This window comes from Manis pentadactyla, chromosome 3, assembly GCF_030020395.1.
Source record: "Manis pentadactyla isolate mManPen7 chromosome 3, mManPen7.hap1, whole genome shotgun sequence".
Taxonomy (NCBI): domain Eukaryota; kingdom Metazoa; phylum Chordata; class Mammalia; order Pholidota; family Manidae; genus Manis; species Manis pentadactyla.
The window spans coordinates 109045816-109062758 of NC_080021.1; the positions used below are offsets into that span (position 1 = coordinate 109045816).

Genomic DNA, 16943 nt, shown 5'->3' on the forward strand with positions numbered 1-16943 from the left:
AGATGCAAAAATACTCAACAAAATATTAGCAAACTGAATTCAAAAATACAAGAGGATCATCTAACATGATCCAGTAAGATTTATTCCAGGCATGCAAGAATGGTAGAGTATTTGAAAATCTATCAACATCATACACCACATCAACAAAAAGAACAAAAATCACATTATCATCTCCATAGATGCTAAAAAAGCATTTAACAAAATTCAACATCCAACTCTCAACAAAATAGTTATAGAGGGAAAGAACCTCAACATAATAAAGGCCATATATGACAAACCCACAGCCAACAACATACTTAAAGAGCAAAGAGCTGAAAGCTTTTCCTTCAAGACTGGAAACAAGACAAGGATGCCCACTCTCCCCACTTTTATTCAACATAGGTCTGGAGGTCCTAGCCATAGCAATCAGACAACACAAAGAAATAAATGGCATCTAGATTGGAAAGGAAGAAGTTAAACTGTCCCTGTTTGCAGATGACATGATATTGTACATAAAGTACCCTAAAGAATCCACCCCAAAACTACTAGAACTAATAACTCAATTCAGCAAAGTTGCAGGATACAAAATTAATACACAGAAACCAGTTGCATTCCTATATGCTAACAATGAACTAACAGAAAGAGAAATCAAGAAAACAATTCCATTCACAATTGCATCAAAAACAATAAAATACATAGGAATAAACCTAACCAAGAAGGTGAAAGACTTATACCATGAAAACTGTAAGACACTCATGAGAGAAATTAAAGAAGACACAAATAAATGGAAATACATCGTGCTCATGGATAGGAAGAACTAATATTGTCAAAATGGCCTTCCTTCACAAAGCAATCTACAGATTCTATGGAATCCCTATTAAAATACCAACAACATTCTTCAACTAACTAGAACAATAATTCTAAAATTCATATGGAACCACAAAAGACCCCAAATAGCCAAAGCAATCCTGAGAAGGAAGAATAAAACTGGGGGTTTAGGCTCCCTGACTTCAAGCTCTACTACAAAGCCACAGTAATTAAGACAATTTGGTACTGGCACAAGAACAGACCCATAAATCAATGGAACAGAATAGAGAGCCCAGATATAAACCCACACATATATGGTCAATTAATATACAATAAAGGAGCCATGGATATACAATGGAGAAATGACAGCCTTTTCAACAACTGGTGCTGGCAGAACTGAACAGCTACATGTAAGAGAATGAAACTGGATTATCATCTAACTTTGTAAACAAAAGTAAACTCAAAATGGATCAAAAACCTGAATGTAAGTCATGAAACCATAAAACTCTTAGAAGAAAATATAATATACACAAAAATCTCTTGGAGAAGCTAATTTTTTTCTGAACACATCTCCTCAGGCAAGGGAAACAAAAGCAAAAATGAACAAATGGGACTACATCAAACTAAGCTTTTGTACAGCAAAGGACACCATCAGCAGAACAAAAAGGCATCCTAGACTATGGGAGAATATATTCATAAATGACATATCCAACAAGGGGTTAACATCCAAAATATATAAAGAACTCACACCCCTCCACACCCAAAAAGCAAATAGCCCTATTAAAAAATAGGCAGAGGATATGAACAAACAATTCTCCAAAGAAGAAATTCAGATGGCCAACAGGCACATGAAAAGATGCTCCACATCACTAATCATCAGGGAAATGCAAATTAAAACCACAATGATATATCACCTCACACCAGTTAGGATGGCCAACATCGAAAAGACTAGGAACAACAAATGCTGGTGAGGATGCAGAAAAAGGGGAACCCTCCTACATTGCTGGTGGAAATGTTAATCAGTTCAACCACTGTGGAAAGCAATATGGAGGTTCCCCATAAAACTAAAAATAGAAATACCATTTGACCAAAGAATTTCACTTCTAGGAATTTACCTGAAGAAAACAAGAGCCCAGATTCAAAAAAGACATATGCACCCCTATGTTTATCACAGCACTATTTACAATAGCCAAGATATGGAAGCAACCTAAGTGCCCATCAGTAGATGAATGGATAAATAAGATGTTGTACATATACACAATGGAATATTATTCAGCCATAAGAAGAAAACAAATCCTACCATTTGCAACAACATGGATGGAGCTAGACAATATTATGCTTGGTGAAATAAGCCAGGTGGAGAAAGACAAGTACCAAATGATTTCCCTCATTTGTGGAGTATAACAACAAAGCAAAACTGAAGAAACAAAACAGCAGCAGACTCACAGACTCCAAGAAGGGACTAGCGATTACCAAAGAGGAGGGTTGGAGGACAGTTGTGGAGGATGGGAGAAGGGGATTGAGACATTATGATTAGCACACATGGTGTGGAGGGGTCACAGGGAAGACAGTGTAGTACAGAGAAGACAAGTAGTGACTCTGTGGCATCTTACTACACAGATGGACAGTGATTGCAGTGTGGTGTGGGGGGACTTGATAATATGGGTGAATTTAGTTATTACAATGTTGCTCATGTGAAACTTTCATAAGAGTATATATCAATGATACCTTAATAAAAAAACAGAATTCCATTTGAAATTAGAAATTCAAAGTAATGTTTAGGACCTGAAAGAACTGAAGAGAAATATGATTTACTCTGAGACTAAACTTACCTGGTGTTAATGGTATCAAGGTCACCAGATTGAAGGTCATAACTAATGAGATCAAGAGATAGAAGAAAAATTAAGAAAAATTTGGTTTAACACAACTTATTTAAATAAATAAACCATAGCCTAAGATAAAGTTTCTTGCCCAAGATAAGAATCTTTTTAACCCAGGTAAATCACAGATATATAACAAAATTTTTTTTAAAAAGCAAGTAAAAGGAGCAAGGTTTTTATGTCTGTGTATGGAAACAAAGTTAATGTTTGAATGGAATTAAATTCCTGTTTTCTCAGGTGGTATCACTTGCAATTTTTCTATTCTTGTTCTCCATCCCTATAATGTCTACATTACAAGCAAGTGGAAAAGTTTATATATTTAAGTTCTCAATACTTGCAAGTGAATCCATGCAACAAAAATTCAGCTTTTATTTCAAATCAGTAGAAACCTGTAGTAATCATCACACAATTTCCCCAAACTCCAATCGATTGGGCACTACCTTTATAATTTTTTACTGTAACCACTGTGCTATTATGTCCTTAGTACTTTTCTTTATCTGGAATTACATTAAAAGGAAGTTTATATTACTACTTAAAATCAAAACTCAATAATTAATTAATTATTAATTAATGGATGTGATGAGTATTAACTAGACTTACTGTGGTAATAATTTCACACTATATACAAATATTGAATCAGACATGAAACTAATATAATGTTATCTATCAGTTATACCTCGATTTTTAAAAAAGGACATATGTAATAAACAGGTTTCTAAGAATGCTCCTTGCAAGAATGCAAAAAAAAGAATAATAATCAATGAAAATAAATGTCACTCTCAGGATAAAGCCTGATGAAGTGAACATTAGCTCTGCTGGTGCAGACTGGACTGTTGCTAACAGACTATCAACAGTATTCTCACAGAACCTGTGCAAAGCCACAGAGCAGCCACAAAATGGCCAAAAATTCTTCCTTTCAAATAATCAGTGTTTTCTTACAACTAATATTCCCAGCTCCCTATCATTTCTCCCAGGCTCTAAACAAAGGTCACTGAGATGGCTGGCCATTTGCCCAACTGACAGCAACAATCCAGAACTGTGCTCAGCTCCCTCAACCCCTGTATCAGCTTCCTACAGCTGCTGTAACAAAGTTCCATAAACACGGTGATGCTCTGAGGTGCTAGGGGTCATGATGACAGCATATCTTTGTGGGGAGGACACGATTCAACCCTCAACACCCCCTTCTTAGCATCAGCCAGCACAAGCACAGACTTAGCAGGTAGTCTTTGCTCCCCCTTACTGGGAGACTCCACAGCTCTTTGGGAGCTACCTCGTGCAGCAAATTGTATCTTTCTAACTTTAACTTTAGATGTGTTCCTCATGGTCTTCCACAGGGGACTTAGAAAGTTGTGATATCATTTTAGACTGTCTCACAAACCTCCATGGTCTATGCACCATGCTTTGCTAAACTCGGTGCTAACAAGCCCAGACTAAGCTGAGTACTAACCAAATACTTTTGCTGGGTGGCATATATAATGGCTAGAGAGTATAACCAAACCATAAATATCACATAATCAGTGTTCATTAGCTGTAAGTTACTGATTCTTTTGAAACTCAGGTCATCTTCTCTGTAAAATGAAGGTATAATCACACTTACCTCTATGTGATGAAGATGATATGAAGTAATGCATACAAATTGACCACTCAGCACAGCCTCAGGTACATGCTAATTATTCAATTAATGTCAGCATTAATGATGATGAATAGTGATGTCAGGGCCCATAAAATTCAGAATGATGGCACTAGACTTGCCTTCGGAGACACTGGCCCAATCTCTGCATCTGTTGGAGGGAGAAGCTGAGCACAGGATGGATTAGGTGTCACAAGAGACCACTTTGAAGTGGCTTGGTTCTCCTTGTTAATGGCACCCAAAATCAAAGACCTTTGCTCAACTCTTTGATTAGGCACAACCTTATATAAGTCCTCTTTCCTGAAAACAAACCACAGGCTGATGAACTGCTTCCTATGGCTCTAGTTTTCCATCAATTCTCTTCAAATGTCAATGTTAAATCCTCAGTAGGAGGATTTAATCATACAGAAGGTGGAAACATAAAACATGGCAATAATCCTGCTTATACTAAACATAATAAAGTTGTTTTGGAAAGGGAATTATATTGAAATACCACTTATTTTCATTCCCCCACCTGGCCAAGTAAATAAATAAAATTAAGTTTTATAACTAACTTTATCAATCTTGGAACACAGAGCTTTTCTCATTCTCTAAAGTTAAACACAATCCAAAAGGAAATGATAGAAATGAATATCCTTTCTAAGAAAAGGATGAAATTTTAAAATTTTAAAATTATAAATTATAAAATATATCTATCTCTTTAAATTGTAGTAGCTCTCTACACTCAAAATAATATTTTATAAAGTATAATGTAAGTGCTTTCCTCTTTTCCTCTGGCTTCAGGAAGTCAGAATTGAGTAGCACTAAGTTCAGGGCAAAGATTCAGCAACTTTGTCACCTCAGGTTCCTGGTTTCATCTTTTACCCATATCTTCCTTTTCTTTTCCCTCCTTCCTCTTTTCTGATCACTTTCTTCTCCATGACCCTTAGTTTCATACTCTTTCATTGATTCTCATATTTATTGCGACTCTACTTATGCCAGACATTGACAAAGTGAAAATACAAGGGTATCATGGGTTAAACTAAATTTATGTCTTCCCAAAATTCATATATTGAAGACCTAACCCCCAGTTCAGGCTACTATAACAAAAATACCATAAAGCACTTTGCTTATAAACAACTAACATTTCTTTCTCATGGTTCTAAAGCCTGGAAAGTCCAAAATCAGAGTACCAGCAGATTCAATGTCCAGTGAGAACCCACTTCCTACACGACTGTCTTTTGCTGTGTCCTCACATGGTGAGCTCCTGAGGGTCTGTCTCTTCAGAAGGGCACTGACCTCATTTGCGAGGGCCCCACCCTCCTCCCTCATGACCTAACCACTTCCCAAAGGCGCCACCTCCTAATGCCATCACTCTGGGGATTAGGGCTCCAGCAAATGAATTTTGAGGGGACACAAACATTGAGGCCATAGCAGCCACACATGATTCCAGTTACATGAAATGTCCAGAACAGACAAGTCTACAGAGACAGAAAGTAGGTAAGAACAAAGTTTCTCTTTGGGGTGATGAAAATATTCTGAAATTAGATAGTGGTGATGGTTACACAACTTTACAAACATACTAAACCCACTGAATTATATACTTAAAAGTATGTGTTATGCTTTGAATTTATATACAGTTTATGGTATGTGGATTAGAAGTCAATAAGAAAAGAATTTTGGACACAGAAAAAAAATCAATCATAACACATAAGTGATTGTTGAAGTCACAGGCTTGGATGTTTTCCCAGAGAGAGTAGGAAAAGAAAAAAACATATAAATTATGCCTTTATTGTAAAAACCTGAAGTTCTTTTTGAAAGTGACTAAGATAGAAACCCACAAATAAATAAGAACATGAGGCTATCTCTACCTTTTAGCAAAGCTGAACTCTTTGGATATATCTGTGAACCTTCCTAATTACAACCTTGGATAAACTGTGACTGACAGCAGCACACATCACCAAGGCTTGTAGTGCCCAGCCCCTGTGTGGCCATGAGTTCTGCCCCCATACTTGTTGATTGTGCTGTTAGGTTCATAGCAAATGTCCAACTGTGATTGGAACCTAATCTATATTCAAATTTCAATATAATAGTTTTTTCATTCAACAATTGGTCACTATCTCCATTAGGGGCTGTTACCCCCTCAAAACAGTGTTTGTTGAGTGTTTGTTGTCATTTAGAATTAGCTTCCAGCTAAGTGTTGGTTGTGTTAGGAAAGATGGTGGCTGCTGGATAATCAAATGTAAACTGTACGGGTAGGTTTTGTAACTTCTTTATGGCTATAATTCTATTTAGTGAATGCTTATTAAGTGCAACATACCTAAAAGTAGCAGATTTTCCCCACCATCCATTTTAATAAGACTTTGGGCAGAGGGGTGGGGTAGAAACTAGGGATGGTGCCAAACATCCCATAATGCACAGGGCAGTCCCCTGCAATAAAAAGTTATCCAGCCTAGTATGTCCATAGTGCTGAGGTTAAGAAAATCTGCCTTAAAGTAACGCTGACATGTAATGGCCATAATTTAACAGCAGACCATCCAGGAGAGAGCCATTTCAGGATCATACATGAGTCCATCTGGCATAATGCTTTGGCATAATGAGGTCAGACTGGGGCAGGATTTATGCAAACTTTTACCATTTTTCCTAAACTTCTGCATTAAAAAGCCATGCCATTCATTGTAAATGGCCCAACAGCATTACATAACACATGTATTACATCATTTGGTGTGTTCTCCATCTTGCTCTCACATTATCTGAACTCACATCACAGACTGCCAGACAACGGGGACACAATAATGAACAGGAGAGCACCGGCCCCATCACAGATGGATGGAGATCCTCACCTGGGCAGACCAATTTGCCCTGAGCAGAGAGAGTGTCAATTTTGGTGTTTTCTCTGCTCATTTAAATTAGTGAATGAAGAAGCTTGTGAAACAAGTTTATGGCCTGTGTAGAGTTTGGCACTTCTTTGAAACTTTCACCTCATTATGTGGGTTTAATATAAACATGAATTCAACTTAATTAAGCTTGACATCAGAGCTATAAAAATTCTTCCCAGCAAGATTTCCCATAAGCCCCAGGGGCATATGTAAGGCTAATTTAACCACTTAACTACCCTCTTCCTGAACCAGAAAGCTGTGACTTCCTGGTCATTTCCTCCTTCCTAATAAGGAAAAGGAAAATGAGCATTGCACACAATGAGTGAGTATAAATGAACAGATGACAGAAATGTGCCCTGCTTTATGTTCCACAAAGATAATCATGGCCCAGAGTTTCAGCTCCTTTGGAATGGTACAGTCCTGTCAGTTTTCAAGCCTCAGGGCCCAAGAGAATTTGAAAATATTTCTCCTCCAACTTTCTGTTAACTATGATAAACCAGGGGGTAATGATGGCAGCTTGGAGAACAAAGACAAAGCCTTTTTTCATGAAAGAGCCACATTTCTGAGCCTCCCTTTCTCTGAAAGTCATTTGGCTGGAGTCTACTAGCCTTCAAGAAAGAGTGACAAAACTATCTGCAGTTCAGATTTCTTCTAAAGAAGAAGGAAAGGGTAGCTCTCTGGATTTTAGGTCCTCATTTTTAATCACTCTGTTTCTATCTTGATTTGTCATTGATTGATGACACTGTGTTTTGAATACGAAAATCAAAAGTGGAACAAAGAATAGATGATTCTACTCACATCAGTGCCCAAAGAAACTGCTGTAACACAGTAAGTGACTTGCTAAATAAGCCTAAAGGTAAATCCAAAATCTTTGTCAGTCTATAAAAATGAAACAAATGAATAAACATTCTTTAGTTGAGAAAAAATTCTAAAATGTTCTTATTTCATTCATTCATTAATCCAAACAATCCTAGAAAATCTGCTATCTACACAGCGTTCTGGTGGTCCCTGTACTAAATGCAGAGATGAGATAAATACAGTCTCTGTCCACACGGAAGATGCAGTCTAGTTTGGAAAATATATCTATAAATATGTCATCATAATGTAAGGTAGAGAAAGATGACAAGTGAATTAAAATCTGTTTGTCAACTGCTCCCATAACTTACAGAATGAAGTCCAAATTCCACCGCTCATCACACAAAACCCTACATTTCCTCTCTGATTTCCTGACTCTTTTCTACTTGCTCTGTTTACTTCCCTCAAAAGGAACTCCTACCACCTCGCTTTTGCATCCAACTTTCCCCTTTGGCTGGAATATGCTTCCCATCTCCCTTTCCATCTAATCAACCCTTGGTCTTCAAAACCCAACCCAAGCATCACTGTTGTAGAAACCTTCCATGAAGTCTGTCCCCTCTGCCAGCCCTGAGGCCTGAGCTTCCCTTTCTCATCTCACTCACCACACCATTTCATTTGTCCTTCCCATTAAGTCCTTGAGTGCCAATACAGACCCAGAGCAGTGAAAGAACTTAGGAAGAGATTTCATCTGTCACTTAAGTTGTACCTAAAGGAAGGTAGGGTTTGGACAATTAGAACTCAGACCAGGGTTTTTTTTCCAGATGGATGCAATGAGGTAAGAGCAAAATTTGGTACAAAATAGGTACAGGTGCAGAGGATCTCCTGCCCTTGCAGGGCCTTTACTAGGTGCAAAGAGTGTACAAGTTGCTTTATTGATTGATCCCATTGAATCTTCACAGCAGCAAATAGACACTACTATGTCTGGGGCATACTACTCTGTCAGAATGGGAATATAGGTGGGAATGGTAAATTGAGGCCATATTCTGAAAGGGTTGTTCTGTGTAGGGACCTTACTAACCCCTGGGAATCATTAGGAAATATGGTTGTCTGAGTGACAGGAGGCCCATGCATGCAAACATCCTGCAGTGCTCAGGTAACCCCTCACAGTGGACTGTCCTGTTGAAATGTCATTATGGACCAACTGAATGTCCTCAAAGGCCTCAAAAGTCAGGCTAAGGAGCTGGCATATTCTTTGGTAGCTAATGAGGGGTGACTGAAGACTTTAGAGCAGGCCTATTATTTAAAGAATAAGGCTTCCAACTCTCATACCTCTTGATGGACTTCTGGTCACATCCCAGGGGTAACCCAAGTAGGAATGGCTGTGAAAACAGAATTCCTCACATACCCTTCTCAAGTGGAGGTGGAGGTCAGAGCATCCTGTCCAAGAACTCATTTGGAAATCTGCACCATGATATTCACCCTGCCCCAGATGCCCTGTGTGAACAACCTAAAGTTCCACAAAACAGTTCTTGAACTTCTTCAAGCTTTTCAGAAAGATTAGACTTGTTTCAAGACATTTCTGTTGCTTTTGGAAAAGTCTTCCAATAAGCAGCCTTTCAAAAAGATCACATCACTCCACAGATGTGAGAAGTTGAACCTAGTCCAGAGGTCTTACAATCATCATGGTTTAATTTGACCATCGGTCCCCAGGGGTTCTGCCAGGAGATATTATCATAAGCCTTCAAGTGCAAAACACAATAACATCCCAGGCCTTGGAGAGAAGAACAGGGCCTAAGCAGTGTTTCTGAAGTAGTTATGACTGACTTTGGTCGGAGGTACAGTCCTCAGAGCCTCCAGTCTAGACAGTTAACAGCGGAAACTTCCCAAGTAATAGCTGCCTTCTTCTAACTTAGGACTCAGAAAATGAGGCTGAACATGGGAATCAGGAGGATAATTAAGTAATTCGAGCATTTTGGTGGACAAATTTATACCTCAGAGTGGCCCTGATGGCCCATTTTCAAAGACCCTGTGAGTAATAGAAGCCTCATACATCTGCACTCTAAAGATATAAAATATCCCACATGGGGAAAAGCAAATGGCAGGCACTACATTCCACAATTGTACACCGAAGACTAGATTTTGCATTTTACATTTGCCAAAGTGATGAGATTCTGTTTTCAACTCTTTTCCTTGGTTCTTTGCATCACCTGCACTACATATTTATTTATCTGGATTTATAAAAGCACTCTGATATGAAAATTGTAAATGTCCTTCTATCCTCATCTGAATCCTGGTAACAACAGCTGGTCCACCCAGCTGCAAAATATCATGTCTTAATGACTTGAGTTTGGGGTGAACCAGGAGAGGATTATGGATGTAAATTGCTGCAGTTAAGAAATCAGATTTCCTTTTTTTCTGCCCCTTTTTTTAAAGGCCTCTACCTCTATTTGCAGATGCTAGTAATTCTGAATTTGTGGGATTCTCAGTATGTAGCACCAAGGAGTCCTTTCTTCATTCATAAGTTCAGAATCAGAGAGTAACAAGGAGAAGGAGGACTGGAGAATAGTCTTGACTGGATTCCTTAGCTACATCAAGATCAAAGTTGTCAGAAAAATACATTTACATTTGAAGTTCAGATACACAAAGAGTAATGCTTTTGAATAAGGTATGCCCCATGCAGTATTTACCCATGTACTGCATGGAACACACTTATACCCCAAAACTATCCATTATAAATCTGAATTTCTAATTTAACCGGGTACCCTATCTCTTGGTTTGCTAAATCTGACAACTCTTGAGATGAAAAATTGATGGGTGGAGAAAATCATTCAGTTCCCAAATTACAATGTGTTGAAGGCAGCAGAGGTGCCATTATTAACAACAAAGGTATGACTTTTTAAATTTATATTGAGCTCAGAGGTAATTTGAAATATTTATATTTGAACATGCATGTGTTCTGATGCTCTAGAATTCATATAACAAAAAGTTGGGGTGGGGCCACCAAGGAACTGAATGTTATCAATGGTCCCTTCAGCCTCTGGCCATCCTTATTATCCCTGCAGCAGGTAAGACTCCTTCCCAAACTAATGGAAAACAGAAACCAGAGCGGGAAGGTGTGTGTTCACCAGCTTTTCCACAATTTACAACTGAATTAGGATTTTACATCTTAAGAGTTTTTCCTTACTGTAGGCTCCACTCAAAGACTTAAAGCAAATGGCATGTGATTTGCCTTCAACCAGGACACAGCACAACAAATGTCAGTGTTAATTTGGAAGGAGAAAAATAATAAACAATACGCTTTGAGTACATTGAAATGTCAACATCTTGCCAAAATGAAGTGCTAGCTGTGGTCCCCAGTGGTATATACCAAGTAGCTGTGTGCTGCTAGAAAGAGTCCAGGAAAAAGTCCTTTACCTCCCAGAAACCTACTGTATCTCCTGGCTGGTTAGGTCCTCGCTGGGTCCTGAAGGGAAGCACAAAGCAACATGTGGGAAAACCAGCAAACATCGTTCTTAAGCCTCCCCTGAAATACCTCAGCACAGGAAGATGGTCACAAATATTGACGCGACACCATCTTCATAAAGCAAATGTCGGAGACGCAAAGGAAAACCTCACTGCAACAAAGCCAGCCTCTCAAGGTTCGGAAATCTGAAGCACGCAAAATGCCAAATGACAGAAATTGTTTAGATTTCTGGGGCTCTGCCTGACTTACACTCCAGCCAAATAAACACAGTGAGACTGAGACAGAGCAGGCAGGGTAAACAATGTTTACCAACCATGTCTCCTCAAGATGGTGTGGAAACAAGCTGCAGCTGTGACTTCTGAGGGACCCATACTGCAGCCTGGAGATTGCAAAGCAAATGTATTCGATGTACAAATGACTTTCTTCTGGATTCAAAGAGCTTTGGTGAAGTGGCAGGAGGTGCTGGAGAAGCCACACTTCTAGTAAACGACTGGAGTCCAGAAAAGAGCCCATAGACCAAATGATCTTCCCTAATGAGGCTGATAAGCTAAAAAGTTTTAGTGACAAGAACACAACCCCAAAAAATGACTGTCACATTGTTTGGCAGAGATGTAGCTGGGAAAACACTATGATTTCAAAAATCACAAACACTGTAGGCATGAAAGTGAAATTCTAATTCCTCACACACAAACCTTCTTTCAATCCAATTCAACCCAAGACGCATTTGGAAGGCCTTGATGAGGGACTTAGTGCAGCGATAACCAGATCCTTAACTGAGCTATAACACTAAGAAAGGGACTCCTCCCTTGCTCTTTTTACCTTTGTACCTCTTCCCTTTTGAAAAAAAAAATATCTCTGTCTTTGGGCTTTCGATGTAAATTTAAAATGGATTGAAAAAGACTTCAGTCAGAAAGGGTCAACCTATGAACTGGACTTAGAAGAGTTTGCTAATCTTAGCTCAGATCTGGAAAAGTGAGGATCTATCATCATTCTTCAAGATTAAACCTCTGGCTTTATCAGCAGGAGAATTTTGCTGATTTTCAATGTCCTTCTAGCATATAGGGAAAAATGGGAAGCCTAAGGTAAAGAGATTTAATACTGTGACTCTTGCAATAAAAAAAAAGCAAAAAAAAACCCTTAGAGTACAATCCACAAAAATCTAAGAAATTATTGCAACTCACCGATGTTGGTATAGGAGGACTGATAAAACTCCCACTACCAAGAACACTCCCAGGGAGCATATAAATATTACAGACTCCTTTATACTGAAACAATAAGAGTTGCTGTTTAAAGGTAGGACCTTCACCTGGAGAACCAGGCCTCAATGACACCCATTAACAACTCAGCATCTGACTGACAAGTGACAAAATAAGGTTTTCCAAGGGAAGCGTCCAACAAGACAGGTGGGGGGACCAGAAGCAGCAAGGCAGCGAGAAAGCAAGAGGAGAGCCTGTAAGTGCTGGAGGGAGGCCAGAGGCTGAGGAAAGGTACTCAAGGCCTCAAATAACTAATTTGCTGCCAAATGGATCCTAGACACCCTGGGGTCCTGAGGCTCGCTTTCCATGTGATAATGTGTCCCCAACTGTGAGTCCAGGGACAGTAAACCGGGGACCCCACAGGTGGTGAACTAAGTGGCAGTAACCAAAGGATAATGGAGTGGGTAGTAAAACATAATTGTGATTTGGGGGAGGATAGCTACAGTTCTGTATGGCTGGGCCACTTGTGAGGAATATGGTTCTCTGACACATGTGGCAATAAGAACTTCACAGTTTCTAACATTATTTTCCTTCTCCCAGGATATGGCTGTGTTGAGATATGGAGACCCATCTAGCCATCCTTATTTACCACTTCAATAAATATTCATGAAGCACTCTACTGCAGTCCTTGTGGGTTCCCACGCCATGGAGTGCTACAATTAATCTACCCACAAGTCTTCTGCCGTGGAAAGTGCTGGACTGTACATCTGTTTATACCCTGTATGTTTGGTAGTTGAATTTCTTTACCCAGAATGTTTGTAGCTTGGCTCTAAAAAGAAATGCCACCTCCCACTTGAGGTCAGGATTCAGTACTGAGTGAGAAAGGAAAGTGAGCTTCGTGAAGAAAACTGACCAGTAACAGGCCAGAGAATCTGCTGCTGTTCATCTTTCTCTTTTTATCCTGTTGTCTATCATGGAAACTTGCCCAACTGACCTCTGTCCTGGTAGCTACAAAAATGAGCTGTTAACCAAATCCAAGTCTATATGGTCATTTAACTTGAGTTTACCAAGACATGAAATGATGTCAGACATGCATCTATGATGCGTAACATATCGGCAAGAACTCTGTATCATAAGGAATTTTGTTTCCATCAACAAGATTTTCATCAGCAAGGAGTGTGCTGCTGCCAAGTGTTTTACATCTACATACAATTCAGCCACTTGCTAATCTGTTTTTTCTGCTGTCTGAATCTTCCTTTTCAGCATTCAATACTTTTACTGACATCTAGTTTTTTATTCACATTAACACATTTTTGTTTAGGTGATTTGTTTGGGAGTGGAAGTCTCCTTCTGTCTTTCACTCCACTTCTTTTTAGAATTGCTTTCAGGCACTGCATTGACTCTTCCCTGAGTGTATTGACTTTGGGGTGTGTATTCATGATTGCCCATTGTGTCTGGCATCTACTTTCTCATTTCACATAAATAGGATTTTCTCCCATTTGCAGTCTATATTTTGCCTACCCCTACTTCAAGCTCATGCCTTGTCAGCTTCAGTCCTGCAGAAAATGAAATACAAGCAAATGATTTCCACTCTGAATTGGGTGACTTTAAATTGGGACACTCTACATTCATTTTTATTCTATTTCTATGCTTCAGTAATCAAAGCTTTCTAGGTAGCTCAGCCAAGAAGCCTCAGTTGCCATTGTTATTTGATTTAATTCTTATCTTGTGATGATTCCCCCAAAAAAGGCAAAAAAAAAAAAATTAAACTAACATTCTTACTTATCAGCAAGGAGATGGGTGAAACCAGAAAATGGTGGCTTTCTTTCTAGTTTCTTCCTTTCAGTTCTTTCCTAACATCTTTTCACTGTCCATCATATAGTGCCTACTGTTTTCCCTGTACCATCTCACTTCCAACCATCCCAATCTTCAGCTATCCATTTGAAAAGGTTCGGATAAATGAATTCACACTTCTATGACCTGAGACCAAAGTGTCTGCTCTCTCTGAGGATTTCATCTCACTAGGAAATATTTCTTTATCCAAAGGAAAGAATCTCTAATGGAAGAATTTCAAGTACTCCTGACAAGTAGAAATGAAAAGATATTTGAGGGCAGAAGGAAATTTCTGATGCCTTTCAAATTATGCCAAATTTAATACTTGTTTGATCTGTACTCTACCTCCTTTGAAAAGTGTTTTTGAGGTAACATAAAAATACACAAAAATTTAATAAATGATGAAGTTAGGTACCAAATATACTAGAGAGTAAGTTAAGTCAGGGATAATGTTTGCACACACAAAATATATATACAGCAACACCTTGAACAGTTGCTAGAGCTGGCCTTCAAATTTACCTCTGAGCATCCTAGAGACAAAAACGAAGGGAAGGCATGACTAGTTGCAAATTTGCAGGGTTCATAAGACTGAAAACATTGTTCAATAGAAACTACACTCAGTAGTAACCAACTAGCTTCTGTGTAGGATGTTTTTGTAGAATTCATAAAATGAAACTCTTAAATCCATGTAAACAGTTGTCAGAAATTATCCTTAGCAGCTATTCCCAGTGGTCCCAAACTGGAAACAATCCAAATGTTCCTTTAATAAATAAACAAATGATGGTATTACATTCAATGGCATACTAGTCAGCAATGAAATGGAGTGAATACCAATAAACACAATAGCATGAGTGAATCTAAAATCATTACGCTGAATAAAAGAAGACTAGCACAAAAGCACACATAGGGCATGATTCCATTTATATAAAATTCTTGAAAATGCAAACTAACCTTTAGTGACAGAAAGCAGATTAATGGCTGCCTGGGGCCAGGGGTTGGGGAGCAGTGGGCTACAAATGGTCACAAAGCAACTTTTGAGGATGTATAGAAATGTTCTGTATATTTTTATTGAAGTATAGTTGAGATACAATCTTATATTGGTTTCAAGTATATAATACAGTGGTTCAACAATTATCCATATTAATAAGTCTTCTTCATTGTGGTAGGGTTCCCACTGCTTGATTTTCTTAAATATTTTATATCTCTTGAAATTCTCACTTTGTTCACATGTCATTCTCTTGATTTTTTTAAGCATCTTTATGACAGCTCTTTTGAATTCTTAGTCAGGTAAATCCTATAACTACATTCCATTAGATTCCATTTCTGGAGATTTTTTCCTTTGTTTGGAACATCTTTGCCTGATGCTACATTTTTGTTGACTGTGTTTGCGTTTCCATCATGAGACCAAGCAAGCACCTCTCCACTGACTGGCCTCAGAGGAGATGACCTCCACCCAACAGCCCAGTCAGAGACTCTGGGAATGTCTACCAACTCTTTCCACCCCCAGAGAGAAGCTGGCAGCTCTGGTTTTTGTCAGATGACTTTGTGGGGAGCCAGAAGGAAGTCTAAGGCGTCAGCTATCCATGTTGCCATTTCTATTCCCAAGCTGCCCAACTGGTGGACTCATCCTAGCTTCATGATTGTCAGGACAGAATTCAGTCCTATGGGTTGCCCTCTCAGAAAATTTGGGTTCTTGGCATGTGAATAAACCTCTTTCCTCCTGCAGGAGATGCTAAGAGGTGGGGAGGCTCTTTCTGATCATATGGGGACAGGACTCCGGTGAGAAGGTGTCCCAAATCTCTCTGCTGGCTGCAGGGAGCCTGGTTTTCTTGTCAACTGGAGTATAGGAGCCTTTCACTTAGTTTCTGGATTTCTCGCAAAGGAAATATGTCTGCGAATTATTGCTGAATTTTTCTGTGTTTGTGGAAGGAAGATAGCCCAGGGCTTCCTACTCTGTTATTTTGCTGACAACAGATTCATATATGGTCATTTTATTTTTATTTGTTCATAAGATTTATTCTACTTTGTTCAAGGTTTTGTTTTAAGGTTAACAAATTTGGAATTGCTTATACTTCAATGGACTCTACTCTGGAGGTGCTGAAGTGTTTCATAAAGAGAAGAAATCTACTGAATATGCAAGTATGGGAGCCCTAATATTCTCATAAGTATTGACTTTTATCCCTGTTTAAGCACATTTCTGCACATTTTTTCAAAATGAAATTTATCAAATAATTTGCCTCTGTTTCTGTTTCTTTTGACTACTTGGTGAAATTTAGATGCTGTATCATCTTAGGACTTCCCAATTGCATTTCTTCCTTATAAAGAGTATAAATTTGACCAATTAAAAAGGAAGATACATCCAAAGAGTCTTGCTGTAAATGAAGATACCCCAAAGAGCAATTGATGAATTTTAAATCTAGTATCCACTTAAACTCTTATCTTCTAAGTGACTATACTCCTCTCTTGCTTTGAAGATAAAGTTCACACACATTTAGAACTGTG

The 16943-nt window shown here is 38.7% G+C and overlaps 1 long non-coding RNA gene across 1 annotated transcript in view; it reads right to left on the bottom strand.

Moving 5' to 3' along the window:
• Positions 1-2630: 2630 nt before the first annotated feature.
• Positions 2631-16943, bottom strand: part of LOC130682924 (uncharacterized) — a 58246-nt gene continuing 43933 nt past the window's right edge. The window contains exons 4-5 of the long non-coding RNA XR_008996378.1: positions 11364-11412; positions 2631-2660 (exon numbers count right to left, since the gene is read on the bottom strand). This is a non-coding gene — a long non-coding RNA (uncharacterized LOC130682924). The remainder of the gene's footprint in view (positions 2661-11363; positions 11413-16943) is intronic.